This window comes from Contarinia nasturtii, unplaced genomic scaffold (assembly GCF_009176525.2).
Source record: "Contarinia nasturtii isolate CC-2019 unplaced genomic scaffold, AAFC_CNas_1.1 Cnas_scaffold_78, whole genome shotgun sequence".
In the NCBI taxonomy this organism is placed as follows: domain Eukaryota; kingdom Metazoa; phylum Arthropoda; class Insecta; order Diptera; family Cecidomyiidae; genus Contarinia; species Contarinia nasturtii.
The window spans coordinates 4855588-4866380 of NW_022197436.1; the positions used below are offsets into that span (position 1 = coordinate 4855588).

Genomic DNA, 10793 nt, shown 5'->3' on the forward strand with positions numbered 1-10793 from the left:
CGTTTGTTTTAAATTTCATTAATTATGGCCCGCCAAAGTTAACATTTTATTATGGCCCGCCAAAGTTCTCAAAATAAATGAAATGAATTAAATAAAACTCGATTTTTTGCGGTGTTGTGAATAAAATTGCATTGAATGTATAAGATGGCAAAGCTTAGAAGATGAGAAAACGCCATTAAATTTTCGAAGAAAAATTACATTTTCTTAGATTTAATATTTAATTAACGCCAAACATTTCTGCTTGATGTAGATAAAACACAAACATACACACTGATTTGTTGCCTCTTCACATTTTCTTTGCCACTGAACATCCTATTAAAAGTCTTATGATGCAAGCGCACAAAGATTCACTACATTTCTTTGTTTGAACATCTTTGCCTTTTAATCTTTTTTTTTCCTCTCTCTCTCTCGCTTTCTCCGTCCCGCTATTTGGTTTTAAACGTAATTATGCGTAGGGATGCTTAGATATGTGCTTTGAAATGGAAATGATACTGACTCCACGATAAGCGTATGAAGTACTTTGGAGAAGAGACAACGCATCGCAAAATAACAAGCAGGCAAATATGATGATTTTGTTTGGCAAAATCAAAATGTGTATATGTGTGTGTGTTCTTAAGCATGCGGAGCATAATTTTTTTCCCTGCCATTTTTTTAAGCTGTTTCTATTCATTTCAACTGATGCTATTAAAGTGAAACAAGAAATTTCGAGACCAAAAATCAACAAACTGGGGATCGTTTGTCTATTTTATAATACTGTATTCGCTTCCTTCGAGAAGAATTCCCATAGTAAACTGCAAGCCACTTGCCGTTATTAGCTGGAAGTTTAACAATTTGATTGTTGTTAAAAGATTTGCTTGTTGTTTCATTTGACTTTTTCACCTGAATTGTTTCGTATTTATCATTATGCTATGAATTTTCCATGCAACTCATAATTATAATTGGTTTGTTCAGCACAAAATCAAAAATAAAATGATTTATTTCCAAGAAAAACAACGTCTTTATCACTTCCTCTCAAATGAAAGTAAAAATACGAAGAAAAATATCATTTTACAAATGTGCTGTGTGCGTTTTTTCTCCCATTAAAATGATATGGAAGTTTTTTAAATTTTAAGACATATATTTTCATTATATACACTGATATGACATGTGAAGATTTTTTCTTTGTGAATATGCCATCTCGAAATTGTCACACAGATTTCCAAGTCATTCAACCATGTTTCGTTTTATCAAAGAAGAAATTACATTTATGTATTGAAAACATTCCGATCTCGGTGCAAATTACATCGTTTATGCACAGTGTCACTTTAAAACATAAGTACGGCAATGGCAAAAAAAAAAAAATTAATGAAGCAAATATACAGCTGAAACAGACGACTGTACGATTTTTTTTAAAATAATACATTCGACTACAAATGACTAGGTAAAAAAATTCGTGTCAATTACACAATGAATACGTATTTTTTTCAACGTCGTTTGATGTATATACGATTTGTGCATGACATACAATCCGTTACCAAGTTCATTTTCTCATTGTATTTGAGTGAAATTATTAAATGTCATATAAACGCGTATTTTATTTATGCGGATGGAATTTCGAGCACATCTCCCATTCTATCATTTTTCCCACTTCTGCACACACACACACACATACACTTCCATTCATCTTAAACCCGTCGCACATCAACACACTCACTCACACGCCACGTACATTGAAATTCTCATTTCGTCCTCATTATATTAATGACTTTTGTGTTTTTGTACGCCGAAAACCATTGTTTTCTTTTTTGTTCAGGACCTTTTCCAAATTCTTTTCACATTTAAATTCAATGCGACAAATTCAACATATTCAGTTTTTCATTCGGTTTCACTCTCACATACCCCGTACCGTTTCTTCCTTGTTCATTCAATCATTCTGTTTCGTATCATTTCTATATTATCCGCAACTGAAATGGCGTTGAAAATAAGATGTCAAAACTTGAGCGCACAATTCATAAACATTGCACATGAAAAGATGTTAATTAATTTTAATTAAAACGTATTAAAACCGAAAATCAAGAGCAAATGCGCGCAACTCAATTTGGTGACATACGGCAATGGAAAATGACACCAAAATAAAATGATAGAGACAAAGAGAGAAAGAGAGAGAGAGATAACGAATATCTCTGCACCCAGTGCCAAATCGAATGAATTAAATTTCGGAAAAACGAGAGAAAATTATATACATATATAACGTGTTGCGATCGTAAATGTAAATTCATAAAGTTTATTATCATTTTTGTTTTGTTTTTCGCTCACTCAAAGCAATCGAGTTGAGCCGAGTATATGTAAGAATATTAGATGAATTTCAAATGTCATTTGAAGTGCAGTAGATGACATATCAAAACAACAATAATATCTGCTCAAAGAATATGCTCCAAATCAAATATGTTTGACAGACAATCATGCGTATATCCACATGCATCTCATACATGTGAGCATATTTAATATTTCACACATGTCTTTCTCATCTCGCGTGCAATTTCGTTTTTGTGTTCAGCTCCAGTTTCATTAGCGATAGAAAATCCCACAAAGGACATGAAATTGGTCCGATCGGTATGCTCGAACTATATTTTTTTCTTTGCTTTGAATAAAGAAAAGAATTTTCTTTGAAAATTCCATTCGATCAAACATTATGCACACGCAACACACATTCCAACGCCAAGGTAATTTTTCACCTTAAACATGAATTAAAGTGCACTCGTTCGAAGTAGCAGTTTCAAACCAACAATAAAAATGAATAAGAAAAAATTCGGACGTTCGGCAAAATGTACTAACGTGATATTATTTTTGATATAAAAAGAAATCCTAGTAAAATGTCGAGAGAGAAGAAAATAGTTCGCCACGATGAACCTTGTGCTCTGCTATTGACTGACGTTTCTTGGTGGCGGTGTATTTATAGCAGAAAAAAAGCTGCTGTTCATTCGCAAACGCTCATTTGTCGCAACAGTGCTACCGTTTACCGTTGTCACGAAGAAAATGGTTGTGGTGCTGATTTGGAGTGTGTTGTTGCCCTTTTTTAAAATAATTTTTCATATTACATTTTTTTTTATTCCGTTGAGCTGCGAATACATATGTGCATGGTCACAATTTCAACTATTTAAATGGCAGCTGCACGTCTAGTGTTAACCAAGAAAATTATGGCGTACAACAAAAAAAAATCCACTTAACACGGCACACAAAACTAAAAATAATACAGAAAATTCCGTTCTTCATTTTCAGTTGACGATTGCTAGACATGATATTCCACGATATGACTATTGCGAAGCTCAAGCATGCCGTTTTACTTTTTACTTGTAAATTCTCTTTTTTCTTCGGTTTTTTTCTTTGCATCCATTGTTGTCGGTTTTTCTTTTTTCCACCGTTTTGCATTATTTGTCACTATTGAACAATTTTCTATCGTTTTTTTCTTCTTCTGCATGAATGTGCATAGTTTTTCCTTGATTATTTGCGCCTCTCTTACGCCATTCGCCTTCAAATACCATACATTTTTTTGTGTAATTGTATTCCTCGTTTTTTTTGCGTTCGTTTCTCGCTTTCAGTTTTTTACGGCATCACGCTTTTGTTAGTATTTAGCATTTTTGCTTGCTTATTCAAAAAAAATGACATTCCCAAACTTTAATTTCTCTTGAATAGTCATTATTATTGTCGTTTAGTTTTGCATTTCCATTGTTATTATTGACATTATTATTATTCTCTAACTACATTTGAATTGTTTATACTTTGACTGTGTGCACGTTTGCTCAGTCATTGCGTTGCTACATTTTGTAGCTCATCATCTTTTAATCCGTTTTGTAATACTGGTACTTCATCGTTGCACATTGTTTACACTGCTAGCAAATTTTAAAATCGGTTTGTTGTACGCGCACACTTTGTATATTGTGTCGAATGTGTTGTCGAACATTTTTTCGTGCAATATGTCGTGCAAGTGAATACAAACAAAATGTTGGCAAATGGTAGAAAACAAGACGATGGTCGAAAATGAAATAAGGAAACATAAGTAGTAAGTAACAGTTTGGTGTTGTGTATGCTCATGTTGTTGCTGCATTTTAAACACTTTGGTAATGCCGAACACAATGTATCGCAATAACAATATACACAAAATTCAATGAGCCCGCACCATCAAAGCCACTCACTCTTGAACAACAATTCTTCAAGAAGTATTAAAGTGAGATAGAGTGCAAAGCCTTTCTTGGATCTTTTTTTTTTTTTCGTTTCAATCACCGATGTAAAAAGTCGATAAAGCTAGTTCGATAGAGAATAACACTTCTTTTTTCTTTATTTTGATTGAAAACAACAAAACTCACACATTTTAATACTTTATTGTGCTACATTTTCCAATTGAAATTTGTTGTTTAATGCACGTAATGCTTTTGTAATTTTTGCTTTTGGAATTGTTTCATTTGAACCATACATTCCGTTGGGAGAACGTTTTTCTTTTTTATTTTCAATTTCTTCAAATGAGTCAAACTTCCAACAGGACGCAGGTGATTCGGGATTTTTTCTCTCACAAATTTTCTTTGGCCATTTCAAATGCAAGAGCTTTTCATTCGAAAATGAAGTGAAAATAATTGTCAGAGTTGAAAGTTTTTTTTATGACATTTAATTCAAAGTTTGGGACGCAAGAGAACGAGAGAATGACAAAAAAATGTGTGTTTTCCTGTTTTTTTTCGTGGTGACTAAATGAACGAAAAGAGAGAAAAAAAACTGAAATTTGCCAAGTCTTGACACTTTAAAACTTGATCAGCAATTTTAGGCAAGCAAACAATTGTGCGCAAATCTTGATGGCAACACGCTGTTCATTGAGTGGCCAAATAATGAAGCGAAAATGGTTCTCTGTTTGTCGGTAGCCAATTTATATTCAAACGAAGCCCGCAGCTTTAAATAAGAAAAGCACACACAGACACCGCTTATAATGAATAGGGAAAAAGTAAAGAAAAAAAAAATTGTTTTCGCGATTTGAATTTTATTTGTGCGAGAATAATTACAGAATAACAAAACGTGGAACGCGTTTCGGCAAATCACACAATTTAAAATGCAACTACAAGCGTCTTGCGATGAGTTCATGTTTATGCATACCGATTTTTTTTTCTTCGCCGGTGTGTGTGTGTGTGTGTGTTTTTCTTCCACGGCCTACGTTTATTTATTCTCTTTTCATTCTTAAACTTTGAACAGATTCGCACACAAAACACACTATTTCCGCACATTAAATCTGTGCGCACCCGCAATTTGTGTACATTTCTCTCATCGCTCTCTCAACACACATACAACAAATTTTCACGCTGCTCGAATCTGTTCACCGAATCACAATAATTTATTTAAATTAAGTCCTGTTTGGACGGGCTCTTCGTCCCATTTAGAGCATGTTGCTTCGCATTTTTCGCAAAGCACACAGACTTTCATTTTGGGTTTTAAATGCGTAAAGAGAATCAGACATGATGCAAAAGACCAATATTAAACACGTGTGCTCAGAATACCAGAGCATTGTTCATTCTGACACACTGCTATGTGCGGTGCTACATCTACAAAATGATTTCGGTTGAAAATGCTACGACGCCATAGATTTTAACATCCAAAATATGTATGAAAAAACAATGATGAATGGAGTGAACAGCGTCAAGTAAAAGAGTAAATTTAGGTAAATCAAATTAAAAAATGTTCATCTTACAATTCATCTTTGGTGACTGAGTACTACTGTTTTTTTTATACACAACTCGTTTTGTGGCCCAGTGTCACAATTGTCACTTAAACAAATGAAAATAAAAAATGGAATCACCTATATTTGTTCAGATTCATACGCGCGTACAATCTGCACAAGTCAACATGGAATGATGAAAATAGAACGATATGCAAATGAGTTCAATATTCTCGAATTCATTTCAAAAAAACGAAGGATACGCCAAAGCAAAAATACCATAATATGATTTGACATTTTTAATTTCCTCTCGGTGAATGCGAAATGAAAATGAAGAACACCCAGCATGACTGTATTTCAATATATAAGTTGTTTGGCAGAAAGAAAACAAGACTTTTGTTTTCACAATGTGTTCTCTCCTCTTTTTTTTCTTCCGAATTCCATTTAATCAACTAGAATTGTATTTACTGCAAATGAATATATATCGAACGGTGACTCAAACGTTGTCAACGACAACGACATTCATTCGCATCGAAGTAATGTCAAATTTGCTTTTACAAAATGAAAAAGTTTCAAACTCGAAAACCAACATGCAAATATCTTAAGTGATATCGATTGGTGAAAACGTTTTCCATCAGCGTAATGTCGCATTACTCTCAATACTTTTTTTTTGTTTGCTTTTGATAACTGTAGAAGAAGACGAAAAATAAAAAAAACCATATCGTGTCGTCTTAATTTTGAGCGTGCGTGCGTATGTGTATGCTATTACAACAATAACAAATCCAGACATTTAGTTTAACCCAAATTCGATCGAAGTCAAAAGCCAAATGCGAATAATATATGCAACACACGCAGTGAATGCGAATGTGGAAATAGACGGAAAAAATGTTGATGTGAGCAAGCAATAGGAAAAAAATCGAATCTGAAGAAGCTTTTATTCAATTATAGGTTCTTTTCCGTTTTTATTTCATTGTTCGATCGGGAAAACCGAAATATTCGAGCGAGAGAGAAAAAAAAACGAAAATTGGTGAAAAAATGTTCACATTTATAATAAAGAAAGAAAAAATAAGTGGAAAAAAATTCAAAGAAAACACAAAATAAATATGGCAGAAGTAGTAGAATCTGCGATTTCTTCGAGTTTCTTTTCTTTAACACACATGGGACACCGTCGTTAGACCGTCGTAAGAGAAAGAGGGATACACACTAAGGATTTTTCGAACGTCTACAACAGATCCACAAAATTTATAATATAAGATGGCTTCTTTGGTTCCCTTCAATAGTTACAAATCCATACAATCGTTCGTTTTTTTCCATACGCGTACATACTCTATCTCGCTCACACCAAAACCCGTGGTGTTCGACTTTTCATTTTCGTGTTCAGCAAACGTTTTGTTGCCAATGTTTATGTGCTTTTCGAAAAGTCAAGAGATTTTTTTTTTTCTCCTTCTCAATAACACACTTGTCGCTGAAAGATTCCCAAACATACACAGTTATTATATTCGTACCGAAAAATTTACATTTCAAAGTCAACAACATAAACGCATAGACATGTGTGTTCCCGTATATAACATTTCATCTGTTTAGAAAGCATGTATAATGCGATTGTATCGATGAAAAATCTTTATTATTTATTCTTAATATTTTTCGTTGCGTAATGGAAATTCTATTTTGAAATTGGGCATGGGACTGAATGAAAACAATCTTGAAAGGTAAAATGAATATGATTATTCTGATAACAAAAATGAGCGAAATACCATCGGGAACCGATTCAACCAAATTGGCAAAATTTATAAAGACAACTTGGCAGCTCTATATGATACTTTCATGGGAGAAATTGCGAATGGCTAATCCTTTACGCCACCTTTCGTAAACTTAGCCACTGAATCCACTGAAAGTCTTTGTTTGTGTTATTTCTATTGAAAACTTTTGAAAGTTGAATAAAACTATCGAGAGGTATTACCTCTGATGTAATGAGATGTTTTCTCTAATATTTAACACGGACGTGCATTAGTGACAATGTTGATCATATTTTCATATTTTCACCAAATATTCTTCCAAAAGTACCGTTCGATTTATTTCCAATAGAGTCTCTCCCATATTTATTGTCACGAAAATGTGTGTGATATGTCTGCTATACGTATGTTGACATGCGGGCGCACGAGAGAGAAAAAAACTTGCAAGACAAACAGAATTTGATTGAATTTATCCCTGACATATCGTTTTATCGTGGTAACCAATCAACTTGCTAAGTGTCAATTATTTTGATTTTGATAAATATGTATGTACCATACACGCTGCACGTTCAGAGAGTGATATGAATGAAGCGATTGGGAAGCGCGAGATCACGTAAATTTCCATATGAACTCACAAACCGAATCAACTGAAATTCAACACATATTAAAATTTATGACTTGATTTTGTGTGCGTATTTGCGAATTGTCGAGTAAGTGGTTGTTTGGCATCTGATTCGGCGTAAAGGTCGATATCGAATTCAATTTAGTGATGAGCACATCATTTCTCTCTCTCTCTCTCGCTGTGCCATCTAATCATATTGAACTTTAATCTTTAGCAAAGTGCGCACCCATAGATATCTCCTGAAAATATCGAAAATCCGGTAAAAATTATATATATCGCAACTGTTCCAAATATAAAATGTATAAACAACATATTAAGCTGAGAACCGCATTTGCATGGTTGAAGATATTTAAATATAAAAACCGCAATGTGTGTTTCCACGCTTGATTCGGGACTGTTATAAACAAAATGTGTTCGTGTATTCAACACGCTACCGCATATGAAGATTACGTTATTGTTATGACGGGATTTTGTTTGGGAAATACCTAAAAAATTTGTTCGAAAACAGCAAAACAGATAGAAAGAATCTATCTCATTCGGCTTATCACCGAAGAAAAAACCGAAACGGCTTGGGGATTTTTTTTTTTTTTTTTGAAGCGCATTATCTTTTAACATGTTGATTTGCTATCGCCAACTTTCGCTGTTGTGAGTTGTGACATTGTGATAATGGAACAAGGATGAAATGGTGTTGGCAAATAAGCCTTTTAAAACTTTCAACAATCGGATATATTATTTGCGAATACGTTGCAACCATTTCTACATATCATATAAATCCTTTTCAATGAGCAACTGTTCCTTACCGCGTTCTTAATGTGGTTAAACGTAACTTTGCATATTTTTGCGATAGAAATATTACGTATGTTTATTTGCACGGCATAATCCATGTAAATGCCAATTAAACTGAATAAGAAATTGTCAAGCCATTGCATAGACGAAATCGACGGTAAATTCTTGTTAAAAAATCGTCAAGGCAACGTGTGATTTGACGATGGATTTTCCCCCTATTAAATGAAGTGACGAAAATTCAAAAATACACGAAAAAAATGTCGCTATGAAAGTGAGTTTTTAATATATTTACACAAAAAAAAAACATTCTTGCGCCCAAATAATAGCCCAAACGGTATAATTTTTATTATGTTGAAAGTGTTCGATATCACAGCATGACATGCACAGCACTTCACTTTAGCAGATGCAGAGCAACAAACATAAAAAAGACACACGGAATTCGTTTCGTATACGTGAGTCAAGTAGACATCTATCACTTTCGTATCGTGTCATCAATTGAAGTACCACAACTTTGAGCTCTATACATTGATTATTCGTAAGCCAAAAAAAAAAAAAAAAAAAAACAATATCCATCAAACGTGCAACCCAAAAAGCGTAAGTAAAGAAAATACCAACGAAAAGAGAATCTATCACTCACAATTTATACAGAAAATTGATAAATATTTGCGTTTCTATCGCTGCGTTTTCTTGCCAATTCGATTTTATCAAAAGCAACAATGCAGTCGAAAAAAACACAACCATATAAGCTATGACATATATACGTGTATATAATATATAAATCGATTTAAGTATATTTGCGCTGGATTATTGGTTGAATGCGTCACTTCTTATCAACCGAAATTTTGCCAACTGGCTCTGTTCAGCATACAAAGCCCGCATACAGTGTGATATAATATATGTCAAACGATTTTGTGGTGAATGAAGTGAATGATAAGGTAAGCGAAAGTAATATCGCAACGGCACATTTGCTTGGATGAAGAACAATCGCCAAGATTGTTATGCGAGACTATGCATGAAATGTAGCTGTCGTTCATGACGACGACAACTCAATTTTTCGAAATGAGCAAGCTAAATGTAACGAAAACTGCACACATGCTACAGCTCTATTAAATGCAAGATGTGAATATTATAGACGCACGCACCACGCCATACGATACGATGATATTGAAAACGAAAAGTTCAACGATGGAATCGCATTCATTTCACCGAGCCAAATAGAATGAAAACAATAAGCCACAATATCAGCCCAAATCACTTTCATTCACTTTATATATCTTGGCACATCTTCTCACATCGTGTAAGCGAAGTTGATCGATTTATGGTTTGCTGCAGATGAAGAAATAAATCGTTTAAATTGTCTGCGTTTGTTCGTTTCTTTTTTATCCTTTTCTGGCGGAGTGTGTCTCTCCGTCGATATGGATGGTTTTTTTTTTAAATGTTGGCACACAAATGAACATTCAAAATCAAATTCACGGGGAGCACATCACTGCTAAAAGTCAAAGCCACAGATGTTCGCCAAACCAACCAAAACTCGGGCAAACCTAAACACAACCGATTTGCTATTTGTTTGTCATTTCTTCATTTTCTGTTTGTTTATCTATTTCGCCTGTCATTCTTTTAATAAAGTATCAAATAATGCTATCATCGCTTGACTCGCTAAAATGATGGATACTTTTTTCATATTTATTTTTTTTTTGTTTATGTGCACTTGATCATTCGTCAAAACAAATCGTTTATTTGGGGGCTGGCTTTTTTTCATCCACTTGAAATACTCGTCCATCGCTGAAATGCCCATGATAACGAGAATAAAATGAAATTGATAAAAGGAGATGAATTTTAACGAAAAATGCTGAAACTGTAAACGACAAACAAAGAAATTCTTAGCGACAACGAAATTTTGCAATAAAGAGATAAAGGGAGTGTGTGAGAGTGAGAGAGAGAGAGAGAGAGAGAGAGAGAGAGAGAGAGAGAGAGAGAGAGA

General features: G+C 33.9%; 1 long non-coding RNA gene across 1 annotated transcript in view; it reads left to right on the plus strand.

Annotated features, from left to right (window-relative positions):
• The window catches only part of LOC116344019, a 91975-nt gene that overhangs the window by 60440 nt on the left and 20742 nt on the right, over positions 1 to 10793 (plus strand). The window lies entirely within an intron of this gene.